The 24,060-nt window shown below is 42.2% G+C and overlaps 1 protein-coding gene across 7 annotated transcripts in view; it reads right to left on the reverse strand.

Annotated features, from left to right (window-relative positions):
• disp1 (dispatched homolog 1) overlaps positions 1–20,270 on the reverse strand; it is a 75,332-nt gene extending 55,062 nt beyond the window's left edge. For 4 of the 7 annotated variants that reach the window (XM_084377430.1, XM_084377424.1, XM_084377426.1 and 1 more), the window contains exons 1-2: positions 20,011–20,270; positions 16,584–16,670 (exon numbers count right to left, since the gene is read on the reverse strand). The gene's annotated coding sequence lies outside the window, so the exon portion shown is untranslated. The other 3 variants (XM_084377425.1, XM_084377428.1, XM_084377429.1) reach the window with 3 other exon arrangements.
• Between the last annotated feature and the right edge of the window lie 3,790 nt (positions 20,271–24,060).

Raw genomic sequence — 24,060 nt, forward strand, 5'->3', positions numbered from 1 at the left:
ACAGTATAGGGAAGAGTATTTTGCACTTGCACAGAAGGCGAGAGGTGATGATTTGACAGGTGGAAGAGAAGAGGAGATGGGAAGCTTTGATAAGAGGAAAAATAACTAGGAGACTTTATCTCCCTGCCTGTGACGCCAGTCCAGGAAGGTACAGGTAGCCTAATAACAAGGTTATAATATGTCCTTGAGAATGTCTAATGGCCCAACAGAACAGAAGGCCATTCAAACCCAACATATGGTCCACATCACCAATTACTAAGGTGAGTGTCGATAGGGACAGGATGAAGAGGGTGGTAGCCACAGAGGGAGTTGAAATATGGACATATGAGGAGAGGAGGGACTTTCAGCCAATTTAGAGTAACAGCCACAGGTCAGAGGGGCCGATTTCACCAAACATAATGTCTTCAGGTTCCTGCCCCGGCTCCCTGTCTGAAACACTGGAAGTGTGGACAACTTAATTATTCAAACTAGAAAAATAAAATAATTTACACGTAGACAACATGCCACTGAGAGAAACAACTTCTCAAATCCACACCAAGTTTGCCTCTTGGCACACAAAATGCAAGAATATAATGTTAGCTTGTATAGAAAATGACTTTTTAATCAAAAACATGCTTCCTGTTTTTTTTTTAAACCGTTCAGATATGACTTTATGTTCCACGCACATCAAGCATTTACTATGTGTCCCATGTGGCCTGTATTTCACGGAAAAATAAATCTAGTTTTACATCACTGACGCAACACAGTGAGCTAAAAGAAAACTATGTACTCAAGATTACATTCAATATCCAGGCAAACGTCCCTGTCTTCCCGACTGTTGCACGGGTGATGAATGGTTTCTAAAAGGCAGGAGGACATCAGCATGTTGGGTAGAGTACTTGTGATGAAGTGCTGCCTGTAGTGGAGGGCGGTAAAATGAAGGAAGTGTAAACATTTGAAGGCGAGAAGGATGGAAATTATTATGGATTATTTTCTCTGTCTTTATTCCTCTAACTTCTTCAGTGCTGATTACTACATGAAAGAAATAGTGTGTTATTGTGGAAAGGCCCTGGCCTCCACTCTGATTTACTTCCAGGAAGGCCCAGATTGACCCTAATTAATTTGCACACAACCACCTCACAGACAATTCCCATCTACCCCAGGTCACTGGTAGGCTCTGGTCAAGCATGCGTGCACCAATTAATCCAATGGCTCGAGTCACGGTCTGCTCTCGTTTCCAACAGAGTCAATCAAATTCTGCAGATTCAAGACCAAAATCCTCCCTCCCAACACAGAGCTCGCTTCAAAACTTTAAGTGTAAAAGGTAGAGACACTAAGCTTTGAAAATAGCACTACTCCCTGGAAGGGGCCGATCAGAAACTCAAGTCATTGGTTTCACAATGATAGGCTTAGGCTAAAAGGAACTGCTCCTCAAATTCCTACCTTTCCACAATTCGGAAAATGTTCCCTTTGAGCCTGTGAAGACACAAACAATCTGTTGATTCAGTGGCAGAATCCTTTCCCCTAAGCCACTATTTGCTTTAGCGGCGATGACACAAGGGGAGGAATTTGAGCAATGCCTGTGTATCATAGACTCATTTCCTCCAAGTGAGAGCAATCTCCAGACAGACAAGACAGCACTGAAGTCTGGTTTATTCCCGTGCCTCTGGCTCCAGGTCAGCCACTGTCCTGCAGACATGTTACACACTGATGTTTCTTTGTCAGAGGGTACGTCGTCTGCTTTCCTAACCATTGATTCAGAACGAGTAGCAAACGTGTAATGGCATGAAGCATTCATACATGCAAACACTTACATGAAACTATATTTTCCAGGGACCTCAGACTCAACATGGATGAAAGCCGATCACTCATCGCTTGTTGGTTTTGTCTGAATAATAAGCGGCACCCAATCAATGGCTATCGAGGCGATAACTTCATCTGAAGACACCAACTTATCTTTGAACATGCCCTAATCCCTGGTCTTTTATCATTTTCGAGGATCATTTTGTGCCGATAGGATTGCAAAGGGCTTACTGTCTCATTCCGCACAAATGGAAGTCTCTCCCAATTGTAAGGGATCAAAGTAGCCTCATAACTGCATCGCTTTCAAGGAGAAAATGAAAAGCGTGAAAAGCCAGAGCACGCTCTGTCTGCGATGGGATCAACACAAACTCAAGCAGCCTTGAGAAAACTTTGCTTGTTTAATAGGGGATCAATGCCAAGAATTATTGTGGCGCTTTGCCATTTGTGCTCATTCTCCCTTTCTCTCTGGCCCTCCCTGATATTTTCCACTGGCAGGTCAATGACGTGTCATGAATTTACATGATACTAAAACACTATGTGTACTTTAAAGAGCATTGAAGGATGCCCTTTTCCTCAGTACTCCAAAGTCAAAGAAAAAAAACATGGAATGGGCCGTGCAAGCAGATTAGCAATCTTTGTACTTCATGGACGGCAGCCAGGAAGCACCTACCCACTCAACTCTTCACTTGTGTCTTTTTTCAGCTGTTCGATTTCATGCCAGATATGTAAATTGCCTCTGAAAGTCACACAGGAGCTCATACAGGGCCAGTCGGTTTCTAAAAGGCAACCAAAAAAAATGAAGCCCGTATCAGATGTCATAGGGATATCAACATTGGAGATCTGCAGTGATGAAAGCAGTGGCGTATGGAGAGAGAGTTGCAAAAGGCAATAGCAGGACTAAAACAGGCAATGGTAATGCAGATTTAAGAAATTAAATGATCACAGGACGAGGTCGTTGGGGTTAAAAAGGGACGCATGAAAGCCTCAATTTTTAATCCCATTCAAAAGTGTAAAAGCCGCCTGACTGAACCGTCCTCTTTCAGACTGTCGAAATACTTTGTCCGAAATGTCCAAGTGCACATCCACCCACATACACACCTGTCACCTCCTTCTTCTGTGGGTGGATCAACTACTCCAGTGCTAGTAGAACATCTTACCCAGATGAACAGAGGGGCAAGTAGGAAGGTGCAGCGTACTGATTACAAAGACATTAACTTGGTATGTTAGCCAGGAGGAAACACATCACCAAAAATTACTGAAAAATTATTAACACTATTTTCAAAGCCAACTCTAAATCTATTCAGCTAAAAATCATGTAGAAACTGTGAAGTTGTGAAGGTAGTGGCCTGACACCTGAGGAGAATCAGTCTAGGAGATCCGTCTTTTGTTTATATTTCTGTTTTTCCAGTGAAATGACGAATGGGCATCAGAGCATGCAGGAGCACACAAGACGACGGCCTTGCAGCTGTTCCTGTGTGCCTTAGTACCGTCACTGTTTGTGTTCCCAGGAGAGGCGGACAAAGCACTTCCAGGTCGCCCACTAACCTGCCTTCTCATTACCAAAGGTCACCGTGCTGGAACACACCGCTGACCTCTCATGCCAAAGGTTACTTAGTGAGGAGGAGGATGGGGAAGGTGAGCGAGAGTTAAGACTGAGAACAAACCTCCTGCGTCACCCCTCACTTTCATTTAACCTCATCATCCATCTTGGGACTACTTCTTTCTGGATTGACACTTTTGTATTGTAATTAATCTTCCTTTAGTCAATTATTAATACCAAAATAATCAGATTCAAGTCCCCCAAATAAGGGTCTAATATAGTGTATTTCCAGGCTAGGTGTTTGGCATTTAGCACAGGCCGGAGAGAATGCCTATAGATGGCATTGCTCTTAGATCACAGCAAGCTCATTAGCTCTGGCCCGCTGTTGCATTCACTCAAACCAGACCAAAGACTTGCTTGGGTGGAAATTCAAAGAGGGTAGGAGGAGGGAGGGGTGCGAGGGAACAGATATGTTTCCTTGGATAAGGCAGAGCCGAATAATGACTTCCTGTATTTAGCCTGGAAAACAAAACAGAGAGGCACCATGGACAATAGTGCTAACACAAGCGTTGTCCAAGAGTGCTGTAATGCCTACGAAGCAATGTAATCCATCTCTAAGGTTATGTACAGTGGACATGAGGGTGATGGGGCTGGGTGTATGTTAGGCGGTCACAACATCTGGATCTTGTAGTACATGCCTCTGGAGTTTCTGACAGTCTCTCTTTCTCAGAGCAACAACCCCCTCTCGTTGCATCCACGCTGCTCCCTCCCCCTCTTGTTTGCCTCTTCCTTCTGTCCTTCCCTATGTCCTTCATCCTTTACCCCTCTCCTTAAGGGCCATGTGAAAACTCCCAATTAACAGAAACACGAGAAGTGCTAATGGTTGAACATGAACTTGGAATATGCAAAACACAGGAGCCCTTAACAAGGGCCAAGCTGAAATGTGATTGAATGCGTCAGCAGGTCGTAAAAGGCCCCCTCAAGATCAATGTAATTATGAAAGCTTTACGTGGAGGACTTTCCAGACTGGGGAGTGACCGGCGACAGGAGGAGGAGGAGGAGGAGGTGGTAGCTGCCAGCATTATGTTCCACCAACAGACCCCCACTTTTAACCCAACAAGTGGAGAACAAGCAAGGTCTTCCAGCTGCCTTCCATCAGCAGCTATAATAGACAAGGTGAAAGAAAGGTAGGACGAAAGAAAAGAGGTTTCTAACACCTGCAGCAGGGTGCCAGCAAACATTCCTTGGTCGTCCGGCCCCTTGGTGATGCACTCTATAAATCCTTGTGATTAGCTACAGTAGCGGGCCTAAGTGCCACTTAAATCAAACCCCAAAGGGGAAGTTGTTGTGACCTCGAAGCTTTGGAAATGTGATTTAGCCCAAGTGATTATTACAAAAACAAAGCTAGTTCTGTTTCTCTAAGAAGAGAGGATGAAGGGTGTGATGGAAGTATGGAGGGAGAAGTAAGCGCAACAGCAGGTTTGCAACAGTACGCCATTATTTGAATAATTCATGACAATTGAACTAATAGTTCAGCATTCTGGGAAGACTACACACCCAAACAAGACACAGATGTGCATATAGGAGCTAAGCCAATGTTTTCCTGCAATGGATGTGAAATCTGTATATTATGTGCCGTCTGCTTTTGCTCCAAAACTGAAATCAGCACCTATCCATTCATCATGTTTTCAAAGCTTCTCCCACCGGACAGCATCTCCAAAAACTGACGAGAGAATGGGTGTGACGTTTAAATCAGACTAAAAGCGATGTCGCTGAAAAATCCACCGATCCATCACATGCCAGAGCAATCGCAGCATTAACCTGAAGCATATTTGTTGAATAAATGAGAATGTGACTGACCCCAGAGACAGAAACTCTACATAGAGTCTACTGAGGTCTATAAACCTGCTGTGCTAACAGTTACAGAAGGGATGGCACAGCTCAGGTCCAACCTGCCAGAGTACTGTTGACAGCTGACGTAGACCAGACCCGACTGCAGCCTGACTCGTATGAGAGACGAACAGTATTTCTACGTACGATCTGTCATTAGGATTATACTCCACCATCAGGCACATAATAATTATAAACCAGGTGATCGCTATGAAGCAGCAGATTTCTCTGGATGTTTCGCTGTATTCCATCACAATGCACAAATAAGAATTACATTACGTTAACGCCGCTGATGTCCGGACATTGAACACGCACAACAATGGAGGAGAGGATAATAATCCCTAATCCTGGCCGTTTGCTGACACCCAGAGCTGTACGACAACACATACAAATACTCGTACAAAGACAGGACGAATAAGGAGCTGCCGTAGCGGGAAGTGAGCGAGGAAGTCTGACTACCCGGTAAGTTTTGGAAATACCTCTCAGCACAGCTTAGCTCTGATCCATCCGAACTCTACTGGGGGAACAAGCTACTAGATTTTTGGGGAAAATGAGGCACAGATAGAGGTGTGTGTCCAGTGATTATTACCAAAATGTTAGTGACCTCATTATAAACTATTCCATGGGCATAGTATCAGTATTTACTTAATCTAAAGACCAATGTATATTTTCAAGTTTTTGTGTTCACATTTTGTGTTCACATACAGAAACTGCAAGGAGAGAACACAAGGACAGCTATCCCATCATGCATCCGCACACACACACACACACACACACACACAGACACACACACACACACACACACACACACACAGAGACACACACACACACACACACACACACACACACACACACACACACACACACACACACACACACACACACACAGAGCTGTAGTGAAGCGCGTCACAGGGCAATGCTCTTGAGTTGGCCTTGACAGCTGAGGACATCCTGTGAGCGGCTCATTGCTGTGCTGGCAGTCAGGGACGATCGGGAGTAGAGTCCTACAGGGTGACGTCAGACTTGAGTTGTGTGTATTCATCTGTACATGTATGGACTCCCATGCTTTCAGAGAGGGAAGCTGTCTGGCTTCAAGCCACATGTCCTAAAAGGCCTGGGCCTCTTAAGACAACCAGAACAACCAACTAATCTTAAGTTAAGCAACATACAAAGCCTTTTTATACGGAGAAAGACGGGTCGAATTCATTTGAAATTGACAATGTGCCATTTCTACTTCTACTAAGTCGTAATTCTGGTGGAATTTGCTTTGTTCATGTTCATTTATACATACGTTTGCCCTGCAATGATAAACACTTTAAACATCATACTAATAAAGCACATGAGCAGCTCGCACAGACAACTGAAACCAACTGGAGCCAAACAGACAATGATAGACAAAACTTTGTAACATAGTCAATAAACTGATCAGTTGATTAATAGAAAATTAATCAACAGCTATTTTGATTATTAATTACTTTGTATTTTCAAAAACACCGAAGATTCACTAGTTGTGTTTTCTCAAGAGGGTTGAAAGAAGACGAGATTTTCAAAGCACAATAACGTGTCAGAAAATACCACGTCGTTATAGTATTACACAATTATCATCAGTGACAATGACGCTGAAGGAAATTAAAACAGAGGTGAAAACACCATCACAAAAAATACATTTATATATATATATATATATATATATATATATAAATCCTGAGTATATTGTTGCAACCCTACTTATCAAATGTTATTTTTCTTTTTTTTTTCTTTTCTATAAATCTGAATTAAAGATATTCTGGTGTTGGATCGTTGGCAACACAACACAAAAATAATCAATTCATTGAGAAAATAACTGATGGTTTGAGAATAAAAAATAATCATTAGTTGCCGTCCTCGTATAAAATAAGGGATGCGAGGAAGAGTAGAGATGTGGAGACTGCATTTAAAAGAAGAAATGAACAAGAGTCGCTCACTTGTGCTCTTGTAGTTCAGGCCTGTGTTAAAAAGCAGCTCCACACATTCGGCCTCTTCTCAACACAATCGTGCAATGTGGACCACAAGGACTATAGTGGGGATAGAGGAGTTGCCAGCAGTCCAGTGAGTGCCATTAGTAAACACTCAGACACAGAAGCCAGGCAGCCAGTTCTGCCAGGACCAGCCCGCTCTGCTCACAGAGCCGCTGCGTCCACCACCACCACTCAAAACAGAATGAGCATCAGTAAAACTCTGTACTGAAAACAGCTTTGAAGGTCTGCTCCCAGTCAATCTACTCCAAAGACGCTGCTGCCAAGGAAATGCAAGCCAAATGTTGCTGCTGTAGTTCAGTAATGTTGACCTGTACAGCATGCATATATGTGCCATGTGTGATTGTTTGGATGCAGGTGTGTCCGTATAGCTTTATCAAACTGGTATGCAGAGCAGTGAACGTGGTTTTTGTCAAGTTTAATCCACATGGAAGAAGGCAAACTTGCTGGCTGAGAAGAAAAAAAAACATCTGGCTCCACACCAGTAGGCTAAAAAAGCATAAAACACAAACAGACATGGAACTCAATGTGACCAAAATTAAACACAGTTAAATCAGTAAATGAGCAGTAAAATCCTGGCTGCAGATCAGCAGCACTTCACTGAGGAGAGGAAGAGGGGGGACAATGCAAGATAACATAAAAAAGGTAGAGAGAGGTTCAGAGGACGCAGAGAAAAAAAGAGGGAAAAGAAAGAAGGAGTCAGAGAGGGAAGGAGGGACGAAGAGAGGGAGGGAGGCATGCTGAATCGCTCTGCTTGGCAGCAGCTCTACAGCCTTTTAGTCAAATTTATGGATGGGCCCAAGCTCCACAAAGGTCTTCATTAAGCGAAACAAAAGAAATGGATCAGGCTGACCCTCCTTCATCTGCCACTCCATCTGTACCTATCCATCCCCCCTCGGTATTGTGACCCAATCAACAGGCCCTCCAGGGCCAGGGGCTTGGGCCAGGGCCAAGACTGCTCTCTTTCGTTCTCCCTCCCTTGCCTCACCCCTCCCTGGGTGCACCTTCCCACCCTTATGAAGCCTCTCTGGTTTGTGTCAGTCTAATGAACAGACTCTTAACTCTTCCACAGCAAGAAAGCAGATGGGACCCCGGGACGATTTACAGCACGCAGAGAAAAGAGAGCGAACGAGGGAAGAGGCCAGTTATGTTAAAAAAAAAAAGGGGAGTACCGAATGCACTCCCAAAATGTTCCTCTGGCCGGCGAGCTGAAATTATGCCTTACATTTGCACATTTTTCCAATTTATTTCTTATTGAATTAAGGTTTCAGACTGCTGGACGCCTTTCAGGAGAATGAAGCAGAGGAAGAAGAGAAAGAGTGAGAGAGATACACGTGTCAGAGGAAAGACTAACTCTGTGCAATTTCTCTTAAAACGGTCATCTACAATGATGGTGGTGGTGGTGGTGGTACTGGGAGCACAGCTTACGATTCATAAAATGAAGACAGACATTCTGAGCTTCAGTTGAAATGCTCAATAGAAGCTCTGAATGTAAAATAATACATTGATTCCCTAATTCCTATTCTGCAGTATTACTCTGAATACTTTTTCCACCACTGGAACCAGCAATGCTGCACATTTTCCTCTCTCGTGTTTGTTACCTCCAGGTTTACACTCCAGAGATTCAGCCAACAAGTTATTACAGGATATATATACGAGTTACAACAGCAACATCATTGTTTAAACCTAATAAAATCCATAGCTATTCATGCCCCCTTCTAATTGGGGACCCAGGGCAGTTGCCTACCTTGCCTAATGGTAAAGTCCAACTTTGAATATCATTGTTCCTGGGGAAGTAGCATAGGAAGCATGAGGTAAAGCAAAAATCTCATGGCAAACCACTTGTTGAACGTACCAATGTCCTGGCAGTGATAAAAGAAGCCGGAGGAGGAAAAGGCTTTGCTCTGTAGGGGTTTGGATAAGCCAGTTCTCCATCTGTGATTATTAAGGTCCAGTTTTCCATCCAGTTCTGTCGCAGGGCACATTCTCAGGTATTATGGGTCTCTACGGTGTAAAAAAAAAATGAACTACAGAGCTCGGAGCAAAGGGTTCAGTCACATAATGCAGCTGCTGTGAGCGGAGGTTCAGAAATGACAAAAGTGTCGGAGAGAAGGTCAGCCGGGAAGTGACATTTATTAAGTCCTCGCTGTGCGGTGAGAAACAGGCAGGCATGGAAAAGGACAAGAGGCAGAAAAACTGAGCTGACAGAGGTGGGAGCTGAAACGAACAATCAAGATCTGTGTGGCTTTGTTCTGTGATTATACATAACATTTGTGTCTGCTGCACAACAACTGAGTGTTTCCATGATAGTGTTTATGTTCACCCTCTGTGTCGATCTTTCGTTTCCGTCCTTTTTCTAATCCAAGGTGAAGGTGACACTGAAGAACTACAGTCTGCCAACTCATTAATTATCCGCCCCATTTAATCAGATCCCGGACTGTCAATGCCAAACATGAGCGACGATGATATTACATCAGGCTGAGACGGTTGAAGGGGGAAGTGATAAACAGAACACCCTCTATAAAATAGATTGGGTGGCTTGTCTGAGTGATTGAATAGCTTTACCTCCGTCTTACAGAGTTACATCATGACCTGACTCACGTTTAAAATCCATCGTAGGTGCTACGTGCTACGCTCCTGTCTCTTTAAGACTATCTTTTAGCTGCTAGCAGCAGCTCTATAGGTGGCTCTTACAGTCAGTCATTCAACAAAAATTTCCCCACCGTTTAGTGGCCACAATTTTTGAGGCGTTTGGTACGGAGGTAAAGTTTTTTTGTGTGGAGCTGTGTGTATTTGTTCATGCCATTAGGCTACAAAAAGGGGCGTGACCATGGCAGAGGCCTATCACAAATAGGCGCATAACTTCCAGATGGACTCACAAACTTGCACAAGATTTTGCAAAAAGGCTGGTCATGAGCTGAAGGACAGCTGGTTTACTGTTTGGGCCAATTGGCAAAAAGGTGGTGTGGCTACATAACTTCTAAACGGATTCACATCCAGATCAGCGTTTGTGTTTGTGAGGTTGTTTTTTAGTTGGACATTAATTAGTTGTGCTAAATCTTAACTACAACTGCAAATGTTGCTGTTGCATGGTATGCTTCATTATGTATCCCAGGTGCACAGTGCTTCTACAGTCACATAATTACCCGAGGTGTGCCACTTTACTCTCATGCAGTGTGAATAGAGCGCTTCAGTGCAGTTTGCTCTCTGAACTTTTGATTCACTAAATTAGCAGACTAACAGTACAGGGTGCAATATTCACCAAACTCCATACCTCGTGATGGCAACATCAGCCCTCTGTGTTGCATCAACAAGCTGTCCATTTATTAAAACCTTAAGTTCGTTCTGCGTACAGGCCCCAGCGAGGAAGGATAAGGTTAGTCCAGGGGTAACTGAGCCCCTGACCAGGAGGCACATGAGCCAAATATGATTCGACAAGGCCCAGAGCTCCAGGGTCAGGCCGCAGCAAGGAACATGTGTCCCTGAGAGGGAAGGCCTTGTTGCTCTCTCAGCCAGTCAACATTCTCCAGTTTGTGCAACAAATCCTAATGAGGCTGTTCTCTGTGGGGGGAACCAGGGCCCTGTCTGCTGGGATTTGTCTGAAGAGCCAAACAACCAAGGAAAGATGCAGTGAAGCAACCAACGCTCTGTCTCACACACACACAAACCAACACTGGTGAGGTGATGGAAGACATGTTATATCAAATATTAAGCAGAAAATACAGATATGTGATGGCAGATGACAAAATATATATTTGGTAAAGCTACTGACAGTAAGTCAGGAAAGAACAAGCAGATTAAAAAATCCTAAAGTTAGGTAGTCCGTAATGTATGTTTGAGATTAAAGTGGAGCTCAAGAATTGGTTGAATTTAACAAAAAAGGCTAAGCATTGCCATGTAGAAGGAAAATCCGTCTAAGTCCAGGGATCATTCAAAAAATAATCAGATAGGGTTGTGGAATAATATCCATTTCTGACAAAAAAAATATGGGACATAAATGTCAAAACCAAATGTGTTGAAGTTTCCATCTGTGGTTGGTATTCCTACAAACTCAATACAGACCAACACAACTCCCTGAGCCGAGACAGCGGGAAGGAAAAAGGTCGATGTTCAAAGACATTCCCGTGTTCCTGATCTGTCGTTGGGGTCCGACAGGGTTTAGTCCACCTGAACCACATTAATTCATGTTGCCTTTCTGCGTCTCTTCCTTTTCCTCAGGAAAACTTTGTAGCAAAGCTCAGTCTAAAAGTCAGATTGATATATATATTACAATGATACACTCTGACAACTCTGTCGACCTAAGTCAACTTTTTTTCAGACAGGGGTTGAATAAAGTAGTGGCACTAATGCGCAACACCTGTTCCCTTTTGGCATCCGTCAGTATATCAAATATACAAACAGTGACAGCTGTGGTGCAGGCAGTGATACTGTGGCAAGGCTCTGGGCCCATGTGATGCAAAACACAGAGACGGGGCTTGTTTCTCAGAGCACTTCTTCCCACACAAGGCCCTCTCCAGGTCAAAAGCTGAAAGCAGAGTGCAGTAGCCAGAGCTTATAATATTTCACATATGCTTTTTAAGGAGCACCAGGCGCTATTGATTTCTTTAATGTAAAGCCCAGGAAGCAAAAAGAAAAGTGCCTATCGGCCAGTCTGCTTTCAATTACGGGGTCCATAAAGACACCGAGATAGGAGTCGATGTGATGGATGGTTTGTGAGATGCCATGATAGGATCCATGCGTCTGTCTGCTCAGGCTCAAGTTGGCCTGATGGGATTATCCACATGCCAGAGACACACCCAAGACTTAAGTCCAGCTACAATCAAAGAAGCAGTGTAATCAAGAAGTAATAGGAAGGATCCGGTTTGAGCATTGAGTATTTGCTTGTATACCTCTTCATACCTGGGTGGCTTTAAGCATCTCTTGTCTAAGAGATGACTATAACTGATTAACAAAAATTCTCAAAGGGACAGAGGGAAGCACGACGAAATCAAGACTAAGTCTACAGCCATGCCAGTCGTCCTGTGAGGCTGTACTCAGGCACTATGGATCAATAAAATCTTAAGCAATTGTCCTTTGGGACACCCTGGACATCTGTACCAAATTTCACAGCAATGCCACAAATAGTTGTCAAGATATAAAAGCCAGACAGGTCAACCTGCTGATGGTGGCAGAGGTGAAGCCGGTAGGATTCATCCTCAGGGGACCATGAACCTAAAGCAGCAGACCAACTGACGGACAGACAGATCGACCAAAAGACAAACTTGAGCCACTAATGGTTAAAATATTATTTTTTATGGATGAATGTGAACTGAAAACTACCAAATAACCTTTGGTCCTTCATCTGATCACAGGGAAATAAATCCTATCAGAGGATATACAATGAACAGGATGATAGCTGACGCCTGCATGCTGAGTTTCCTCTAAGTCACTGTGTGAGTAATGGCGGATGTTGGTAGATAAATCCAGCAGTCAGTAGTCAGTAGTCAAAACTATTTTAGAAAGTCATCCGGTGATTAAGCATTGAAAACTCGCGTCCATTTTTAGCTCACACACGGACAATGAGAAACTCTGTACACGCCTTCTTTTTTCTTTCTTAGTCACCCTTTATTTTTCCTCTTCACCTCGTGACTTTTAAGAAACATGTGACATGCAGCTATTTATAACTGGAAGAGAAGCAATTTGAGTTGCAACAGCATAACATTTTGAGTTATGGTATCTCATTTCTCATGAAATCACATTCCTGTTTCGAGGTCTTGAAACTGAACGTACTTTATTATTATTAACTTTGATTGCAGGTTACAGTTTTTAAGTTTAGCGAGCATCTCAAACAGTCACATTCAAGACCGGTTTGTTTGGTTTTGCAGTTTACACTCAGCAGAGATTTGAATGGCAGTCCCCCATTTTAATTTATCATCCAGCCAACTCTTGAATTTAATTTAAATTAACAATTTAACAGCTATTATTTAAACAACTGAGACTTACGAGCTAATCTCAATATGCTTATGTTATTTAAAGTAGCTGTAACTGATATCTTTATATAGAAGCAATGTATCAAATCCTGACATGAAAACAATGAGGCTTGGAAAAGGGTCGATTGTAGCAACGATCACATTAATCTGCAGCTCCCCTCAGATCTACAGAGTTTATAGTGAGTTCCAGCTCATCGTTTAGCTGTTCTGCCGCAACCTTTGTGATTTGGTTCAGTTCTTGCTACTCTCATAGCTGTTTTCAGTAAAAAAGCTCTAAAAAAAACCTGCTGTACACTACCTGCTCAGCACCCAACACTACACTAGACAGACACACTTAGAGGCCAGCCGGTGAACATAGTGGAGCATTAAGCTGCCAAATAGGCAAACATTGAGTTGGTAGAGGACAAAAACGGCTTTAAGAAAGTGAATGTTTATTTATTATTTATTATTTATTATTTATATCTAGTTGGTCATTAAAACAAATTTAAATACACCGTTTGCTAACAGGTTTGCTAGATCAAATTAAAAAGGGACAACAAATTGTTTCCGCTGCCCCCAAGTGGACAAAGGATCAACTATCGCAGGTTTAAACTAAGATCTTTTGGTCTATTTCCAAAGGATCTTTACACAGACCGGTTGGACTGTTCTCCCATGGAAAGAGTAAAGCTTTGATATATGAGTTCTAGGTTGAATTTCATCCTCATTGAAAGCAAAGTTTTTATCTCAGACTAATCTAAATCCATGTCCCTGACAGGCTTGATCGGGACAGGCTTTATCTCCTCAGAGCACGGAGGACATCTTCCTAGGATCTGTCCGGCCTGTCAGCACCAAAAGACACAAATCCATACGATGTAGCAGTTTGAAGTCTCCGCAGAGACGGACAGAGATTAGGCATGCTGGTGCCACAGGGGTCCACAGATTCACCAGTGTCTCCATCCTTCAGCTCAACATCAAAGAAGAGGCGCAACAGTTTGAATTATAGACAGCAAATGTGCAGTCATGCCTCTGGTGGCTACCAACTCCCGGCCCGATTACCCCCATGCCACCCCGAGAAGAAAAAACACAGGATACAGCTCACAGCAAGGCCAGATAAATTACAATACCAACAACTGCACATTAGCAACAGGACAAAAGGTCACCGAGGTCAGCCGGTCATCTGACGGCTCAATCCCTCAACTACAATGTTGGTTTGAAGCAATTCATACAGTTTGTTTAACCTCTGCCAATCTATATTACTACTGTTTTAGATTATAGCCAAAACAAATGTATATTACAGCATCTTCCCACCTGTCCTTACATTATAGTCATACGTTATTCAACTAAAAGGCTGATGATATGGATACCTGATGTAAAAATGCAGCTGAAGCTTGACTTTATTGCCTCCTTTTCCAACTCTGACAAAATAAAAACTTTGCAGACGTTTCGTGCGTTCCCTCACTTTGCTTTACTGCCACTGCTCAGGGAAATTTCCCCCCAACTAAATGCCAACAAGTACAATCAGGAAAGATTACAGCATATTATCAGCAGATGGACAAAAGACAATTCAGACCAGGCCATTATAGTGCAGATGACACATGGGATTCATTTTGAGGCAATGGAGATGAATACTGGTGTTGTTAGCAAAAGGTAATGGTGGTAAATAGAGCGAGAGAAAACACAGATAACACAACAGATGCTGAACAGAAACGGTTTCAATGTCAAAAAATAACCACATAAAACTCTAGATTTTGGTTTCAGTGCGCGCTTTTCTTAATGGTGACACAAAGACAGAATAAAGACTGATTTAGAAACAGAAAGGCCGACTTACAAAAAGACAACGCCATGGAAAAATCTCGCCCAGATGGACAGAGGCCAAAAATGAGATGGCAAGCAGCTGTTAAAGCCAGCTGTCCGGGCCAGTTGTTCATAAGGGCAGGGAGGCCAGGATGGAGGGATTCAGAGACATTTAGAAAAAGGAGGGACAGTTGGGGGTGTAGATAAGCTATAACAAGCTGACGAGACAGCGAGGGAGAAAGGTGAAAAGAGCTGAGAGGATTTAGTTAAAAGTTTCTCCGTGGCACACTCAAAGGAAGGGGTCACATGTATCTGTATGAATCAGCAGGCCAGACTTGGCTCTGTTCTTGATTGCAGTTTCTCTTTAAATTGCAGAAACTGAACAGATAACGGCTCTGAGAACAGACTCCAGCTCCTTATACGGTGTTTAAAAAAGCAGCAAATCACAACAAAACATCAATGAGATGATTGTTACACCAATACAGTTTGTTAAACAAGCCAAAACTGATAACGTGCAAAAACACTTCCGGGATGGCTTAAAGACCAAACTAAGTTCATTCAATGGGAGATTGGCCACAAAATATCATCTGCTGGGACAAAATTCATTTACCACATAAGGGACTTCTGTGCATTTCCTGAGGCAACAACAGAGCTGCTGCAGTCGTCAGACAAGTTTCTTAAACAGAAAGTTTCAAGGGACAGACATGGTGCTGAATGAGAGCCTCGCGGCCCGACATACTTTACAGTAAATATTATCATTTTAGTAAAAGGACTTAAATGTAAGACTTGCACAATGGCATCTAGATAGCTCAAAGGCTTCACAGATTAGCCTTGTGTCCACAAACAACTTCTATACATCAAACATGAGACACACAACATGACAGGAAAGCATCTGTACAGTGGGACTACGGGGCTGATGTTGGGGAATAGCAAGCATAAGACTGCCCCTTAGTGGCCTTTATTGAACTATGCATGCAACTACGAGAGGATCACAAAGACTGAGGTCAGCCCAGCTTCAGTGAAGAAAGTACAAATGCATGAAATGATGAGGGGGGAAAAAAAAAAAACTACCCAGTCATGAAAAACAAGCAGAATTCAATTAAAACGCGGCTGCAATTAGCTCGTGTGTAAACTGACAAATACATACAGTGTTTATCTCATGGAGGCCATTCAGATGCTCTCACTTATTTCAGAAAACATGAATTAAGCCTAAATGTGTGTGTGTGTAGTAGAGAAAGAACAGAGAAAGGATTATTTTCTATTTGACACAAGATGCTAGTGCGGTTAGGGCGTCTCCAAGTCCATTTTTCCAGTCAAAGGGCGCATAATCTGGCCGCAAAGAGGCGGGGGCACCTACATTATCTAGTTTTATATGACATGTAAATAAAAAGATAAACCTCTCGTTTACTCTGTACCGATATGAGGAGACAGACTCTCTGAGTCCTTTCCTATTTGTAAAGCACTTAGCTGCACAACCACAGTTGCTGCCCATAAGTGGCAATTGTAAAGGATACCAAGGTAAGATGGCGGACAGTTATCCCATTAGTTATGACGTGTGTGTGTGTGTGTGTGTGTGTGTGTGTGTGTGTGTGTGTGTGTGTGTGTGTTACTTACTGTAAATTCTTCAGGTGAGTTTGGTGTTTGAGTTTCCTTGCTTCTGACAACAGTGTGCTGATCTCAGCTGGCAGCCTCCAGGAAGCTCTGATAGGAGGAAAGCATTGACAAAACACTGAAAAACACTTTTACCTAAGACCTGCATTAGAAACAAGGCAGCAATATGTGGCCTAATAAAATATTTCACATTAAAAGGGTGCAACGATACATCGATCCGGATCGATATATGGATTCAGTGATCAACGATCCAATAATAGCATCGATGCAAAGTGAAAACATCGATTCATATCATCGCCATCATTAAGATATGCCTTTTATTTCGAAATTCCCACGGCACGTCTGTGTCACGTTTCCCTCCAGGCTCAGCTCCTTTCTAAACAGAGCTTTGTTTTTATTAAAGACAACAGATTGTTTCCATTTAAATGTCTGGAGCCACTGATGAAATAATATTTACACGGAAGAGTTCAGTAATAAAACTGTCCAATCACATTTTATTTGCTTTTTGTGAGTTGATATAAATGTAACTGATTGTGTTAAATGGACATATGATATCATCTCATATCGATCACAGGCTCCTGTATCGAATCCAATCAACATCGTACTCCGGACCAGAGGACAGTTTCAGCACTAATGCTGTGTTGAAGCCACATATTTTCCCTCAGTCCAACCCACTGACCCAGTGCTCTTTGCCTTTCATTTTCCACTTCTGTTCCTAAACAGTTGTTTGGCTCCAGAGCTCCTGGTCACGTTCATATGATGCTGAGAAGCTATAAGAAGAGGATTAGTTCACTAATGCTCGTGAGAGAAAACAAACTACAGACACAGAGCTTAGTGACCGGTCTATATGACACAGTACTAGAAGTCTTTTTACTTTTTACTCTGTAATTAAATCTGAAGTTAACTTGACTGCGACCGTGAAGCTTGAATGAGATTTCATTTCATATTAAAAGTAGTCGCTGTTTACAGTCAAAGGTTCACATACACTCGTGAAGAACATGAACATCATGTCAGTCTTCAGTCCCAATGATTCCTACAGCTCTCGTGTGTCTATGAACACAAACTACTTTGTCACAAAAACATTCATGAAGTTTGGTTCAGTAATTAATTTATTATAGGTCTTCTGAAAATGTGAACAAATATACAGACAGTAATTCTAATATTTGGTTAAATGTTTCTTGGCCATTTTCACTTCAGTTAGGTGCTTCTGATCCACATCCAGCAGCTTCTGGTCGTCCTCTGGCTGAATTCTCTTGACAGAATCAGCGAAGTTCAATTAAATCCGTTAGCTTCCTGACCGGACTTGTTTCTTCAGCACGGTCCACTTGCTCGACTTTGGGAGGACTTTTCCAAAACCTCAATTCTAGCCTGATGTAGGAATCATTTGAACTTAGGTCTGCCATGATGTACATGTTCTTTACAAGTGCATGTCAACTTTTGACTACGACTGTAGATCTCAGGTACTGACATTAATGCAATGTAACGTCTCTAGAAGCCAATGGATACAGACATGTTATATAATGGGGCAGATTTATGAGTGTTTGGAGGCAAGTAGACCTGCACAATGACTGATTTAATAGATCGGTCGATTTAAAGCAAATAAATGATGAACTTTTTAAATAGTCTATTAATCATTTCACTCATTTTTGGAGCAAAAACACACACCTGTTGCTTTGCTTTGTCATTTGTGACAGTAAATGAAGAGTCTCTGTGTTTTGGACTGTTGGTTGGACAAAAGAAGCAATCTGAGGACGTCACTGTGGGCTCTGAAATTGTGACGAGCATTTTCCACATTTTTTACATTCTATAGACTAAACACTTAATCCTTCAGTCGTGTAAATAACTGGCAGATTAGTCGAAGACAACAATGTAAATAGTGGGTAGTTGCAGCCCTCGTTTGGAGGCAAGCGGCCTATTTAAGAGGGTGGTTAAAGGGGCAAGAGGGAGAAATTATGGAGCAGGTCAAATGTGTTTAGTCAAAAAAAAATTTAGCCTCCAGGTATTAGGAAAAAAGAGAAGGAGTCAAGAAAACTATTTACTTTAAGAGACTGAAAGACAATTAAAAAAGCAGACCTTAAATAATGTGGGCTTAATTAGACTGATAATAGGAGTGTAATGATACATCGATCTGGATCGATATATCAATTCAATGATCAACAATCCAATAGCATCGATGCAAAGTGAAAACATCGATTCATATCGCCGCCATTGTTAAGATACGCCTACAGACTTTGTGATATCGGCAAATATCGAATCAATATAATATCATATCGTGATGAAACTTGCAATTTACAACCCCATTAAAAGCAGAGCTGGGGAATATATTGATACTTTACCATCATAATGATTTGAGACTGTATATTGTTCATTATATTGTGATATGACAGAAGTGTTGTCCTCTCCTGGTTTTAACGGCTGCATTACAGTGAAGTGACGTCATTTTCTGAACTTACCAGAATGTTCTACTTGTTCCAGTGATTAATGATTAAATTCATTATAGTGACGATGATTTATCAAAAATCTCGTTGTTATTATTTTGTTAAAAGGCCTGATCGTATGATATCATCTCACATCGATCACGGGCCCCTGTATTGAATCGAATCGTATCATGCAGACTGTGATATCGTCAAATATCGTATCGTTGTCCAAAGAATCGGTATAATATCGTGCGGTGATGAACCTTCAGGCCTCAGGTCATCAGACTGACAGATAGTTGCAGTAGTCACATGCACACAGTGAAGTTGGACCTCCCTTTCCTGCAAACACAAGTCCTGCTCCCTGTCCAGGTGTTCAAATAAATGAAGTTGAGCAGCTCGAGTCGGAGCAGGCTCTGTTTCCAGTCAGCTAACACGTCCTGGAACAGAACCAGTACCGAGCCCAGCAGGAGAGCACACCACAGGAACGGTCTGCACAATAGTACTTTCAACATTTGAGCCTGGAAAGTAGACTGAGAGCTGCTAAATGATCAATAAATCGACATTTCTACACTTTTTATGACCGGCTGGTTATAACAGCTATCACCACGCACACGCGCACATGTGTGTTAACGTGTTGCTCTAAGTTGTTCACTGTTAGTTACAGCGGGGATGTGTCCTCGTGTCAATCAAGATGACGTTATCGTTATTAGCTTCGGCCTTTAACGTGATATCAAATCACAGTGGACCCGTCTGAACCGAGCTAGCCTTCACCTTTTAACACCGAGGCTTCATTGCCCGAACCTGGTCCACCTCTCACGTCCCATCGCCACCGAGAGCTCCCGACTCGGACCGTTCAGCTCCGTTTTACCACCGACACAACACAGAAACTGATGTTTGCTCTCGACATGCTAGCTTAAGTTCACATTAGCTGCTAGCTGCTGCCGGCTAACCTCGCTGACCAAAACAGCTGGCTGAACAACAGCCCTGCTCTCCGCCTCAGACACGTTACTCACACGGACTCACACGGACTCACACACCGGGCAGGACGGCGACACACACGCTGACAGCTGAACGGACGGTGACAAAAGTGTCGCTGCTCCTCCACTTTGCTGTGTTTCTCGCCGGATGCTGGTGTATCCACTCTGCGAGCATCAGACCGTGTTGAGGGGGCAGCTGCGCACTAACTTCTGGTTCGCACTCGGGAGCCGTTAGGTGGTTTCTGGAGGAATGTAGGGGACTTCGAAGGGAACTAGGAGGAAACCAAGAGCCCTAGCCTCCTGTCTCCTAGCCTCCTGTCTCCTGTCTCCTTGCAGTCTCGTTAGGCGCAGGGCCGTAGCCAGGATGTAAAAGTACTGAGGTCCTGGCCCCCCACCTCCACCTCCACCTCCATCCATACATCAGGGACATTTGGAAAACTACAGTATAAATCTGACCAATAATGGCTTAGACATGAATATCAGTGCCAAGAAATAGTTACAAATATGTTACAAATATGTCCAATTTTGACTTAAATTCATTAAACTTATGTCTACGCTAAAAATAACTTATTAACATGGGTAACACTTTATAATAATCATCATTAATAAATGGTAAATTTATAGATAATTAGATTTAGTGAGTTAAGAAACAATAAAATGGTTCATAAAACATGTATTAAGTAATTGGAAAGGTTAAAAACATCAGTTTCATCTCTGATGGCGTCAAAATAATGTTTATAAATGAACTACACAGTATTTATTAACCGTTTACGGTATTATGAACATCAGTCACAACTTTCCAATAAACAACTGCTCATAAATAGTTTATAAAGCATTTCATTGCTTGTAAACAGTTAAATAAAGTTTAATTTACTATAATGACACTGTTATTAATCATATAGAATTGTTTGTTTTAATGATGTAACACACATTATAAAGTCTTACCAAATATATATGTATCAAGATATCAAAGATCCAGAAAAAATCTTTTGGGGTGCGTGAGTGTAAAAGGCCAAAAATGTGTACTGTATGTATAACATCGTACCGTGGCCTGTATTAATGAGGCATTAAATAAGGCATAAATGAAGACAAGGGGATACATTTCATGCCAGGTGTGAAGATACAGGCCAGTGTGGAAATTCATAGAAGCTACTGGAGAGAAAGGGAACCACTGAACTGAAATAGTCCATGTGGACGGTTATAATTGTGAACGAAAAACACTCTTGATGTCATTTTTTTCTGTTTAGGTTATGACAGCTATTAGCTACTAATGCTACATTATAGCCTACTAAAAGGGCAAAACACTTTGTGGTAATGTGAAATAACTGCTCAAATGTGTACGAAAGGACCAAAGGCAGAAGATAAAAGCAAATATATTTATTTATAATCACAAATAATGTTCCCGTTTGTCCGTCTTAACTACAGCGATGGCAGCAATGCACTTGACTGATGTTTCTGACACAATGAATGAGCAGGAGATAGGAGGAGGTGGAGGGAGATGGAGGCCGGGAAGAACAGCTAAAAGTGGAGGAAACTGGAGGAACCAAAGCACTCTCAGAAATTACACGCCATTAAAATGGTTTTAGTCTCCCTCCGCTGCTGAAAAGTGCATTAAATGACTACATCAGGGTCAACTCATAAATACCTTTCACTCTCACCGCCTGCAGCGTGCTCAAACGTATATACCGGCTGCGACAGGTGCACAGATTACTCAGGTAAGGGATAGACTTCTCTCACTGCTGCGGTTTAAAAGCACAGGTGTAACAAATAACATTCATTAACGATGGCTCAGTTTCATTCAGCTGTGAGTGCAGTCAGTGAGCCGGCATGCATAAAGAAACTGGCACACCTGAATTGAATGCACTCTAATGATTTGTGTAATCAGATACACTTGCGTTTGAAAAGACTAAAAGTGTACTCTGTATTACTTTTATGAAGACGAGTGTTATTATTATGAGTTTTTATGCCTCTTTGACATCGAGGGGGAAAAGCTGGGCGGTGTGCAGCAGAACATTGCACCAAGACGAAAGCAATTACAACAGGAGCCGACCGATATGTTGTTTTCACTGCTGATTCCAATCCCAATTAGTAATCAAGGAGACCGATAACCGATATCTCGAACCAATACATATTTGCGTTAGTCCAACGCTTTATCTTTGGCAATCACCCACCTACAATGCAGTTCACTCCCCAGACTGCTTAACAACCCTTCACACCTGGGCTCACCTAGCTCTAGCAACCCACGTGAAGGCCGGTTGGGTCAACGAACCACAAGTGGCCCTGACGACTCTGAAACTCAGAGCTCACACGTGTCCTTAATGGCTCTGTGAGGACACTCCCACACAGAGTTTAAAACCTGCAACTCCTCCAGCTAGTTAGAACCGAAGAAGCTTCTTGGATGAGACGGGAAACGTCTTCAACAAACTGAAACAGGTCCAGTAGCCTACGATACAGATTTACTGTACAGAAGTACAGTTTTGAGGTACTTTAAATCAGGATTATCATGTTTACTTTATTTCCACTCCACTACATTTATTAAATAGCTCGTGTTACTAGTTGAGTGGAGACCACAGTCAGAAAGGATGCTGCATCAGAGACAAAATGTTGCATCTTTTTATTGATTTATTTTATCCACCCATCAGACACAAAAAACACCAAGACAATAATGTGAAAAAATGCTGAATATCAGCTCTGATAATTCATATATCCCTAATTTACAGCAATGTGTTGCAGCTAGGGACCTTTGAACACGAGGCACACACTCACCAACTGAGCTATCAAGTTTTTAAATCCTCTTGATTGCAGCCCAGTTTTATTTTCTAGTGTCAGCGCCAGGAGGTAAACCTTGACATTAATAAATGTGTTCCTTTTCTCCTCAGACAAAAAGAAATTGCTTTGTTTGCCCACTAGGAAGACCAAGATAAGTGGAAACAGGAGGAACAGGTGGAGGAATTAGGAGCTGCTCCTTTTGATAAAATGGAAAAAATAAACTTTAATTATGAATTAACTGAAGTTTGTTGTCGATATTCAGTTTGTTTCATGAGTGTCACTGCTGTGAAGTAACAGATTTACAACAATACATAAAGAACAGGAAAAACACATCTAATTTATTCTCCTAGCATCATTTTGGTTGCTGTAGTTGTCACATGGGGGCAGTATGACTATTACACTGTATGTTGCACACACTCTGCAGAGCAGCATTAGCAGGACACCTCATTTACAAAAACTGCAATACTCCATTCCAAGTGAAAGCTAAAATATATCTCACATAATGAACCGTAAATATGGCACCATAAGCACCTTATATGAGCACTACGAGTCCATTATGCATTATTCATGACTGTTAGGTCACAAAGACAACTGCTTTAACAGCATTAATATTCATCATATTCTATTGTGCAATACAAATGTTTCAAAAAGCTTCTGACTACTTAACACCTCCACTGTGGCAGGTTAGGTCTGTCTTCTTCAAAAGCACTTTGTTATTAAAGGAGAGCAGGGCACTTGTTATCTGCGCTGCCCTGTTCAGATCGTCTCAGCGTGACCTCCAGGTCAAACTATGCATTAGATGTACCATCGATCGTACCTGACACTAAGCATGTTCATCTTTCTATCTGCTCTGGCCATCACTTTCCATTTTTATTCAAGCTGTGTCTTATTAAAACTCCTGACAGTGAGTTAGTAAAACAGTACAGTTTAAAAGAAAGGGCAGCGTAGTGTCACTAAACTTGTTTTTGTGGAGAGTACAGAAAACTATATGAAAAGTTTAACTGCAACAACTATGCAGAGGCAAAGCAGGTGCAGGCTGAAATGAGGCGGAAACAGCGCAGCAAAAAATATTAAATGGGCTGTTTTTTTTTCAGTCCAAATGATCTAATTGATGCGCATGCTACGTTAGCCACCTGGATCCATTTCCCCTCCAGAGTAAAGCCTCTTTTAATTTCTCCTTATTGCTGACCTTCATCCGCCTGAACCAGCTGAGTAACCAGCTCGCACATCTGAAACATTAAGCACTAAAATATGTATGTAGCTCTGTATGTTTGCAAGATTTGAATCTTGATTTTGAAGTGTGTCTTTTGGAGATGA

The sequence above is a fragment of the Pagrus pagrus genome (assembly GCF_965226575.1).
Source record: "Pagrus pagrus genome assembly, chromosome: 16".
Classification (NCBI taxonomy): Eukaryota; Metazoa; Chordata; class Actinopteri; order Spariformes; family Sparidae; genus Pagrus; species Pagrus pagrus.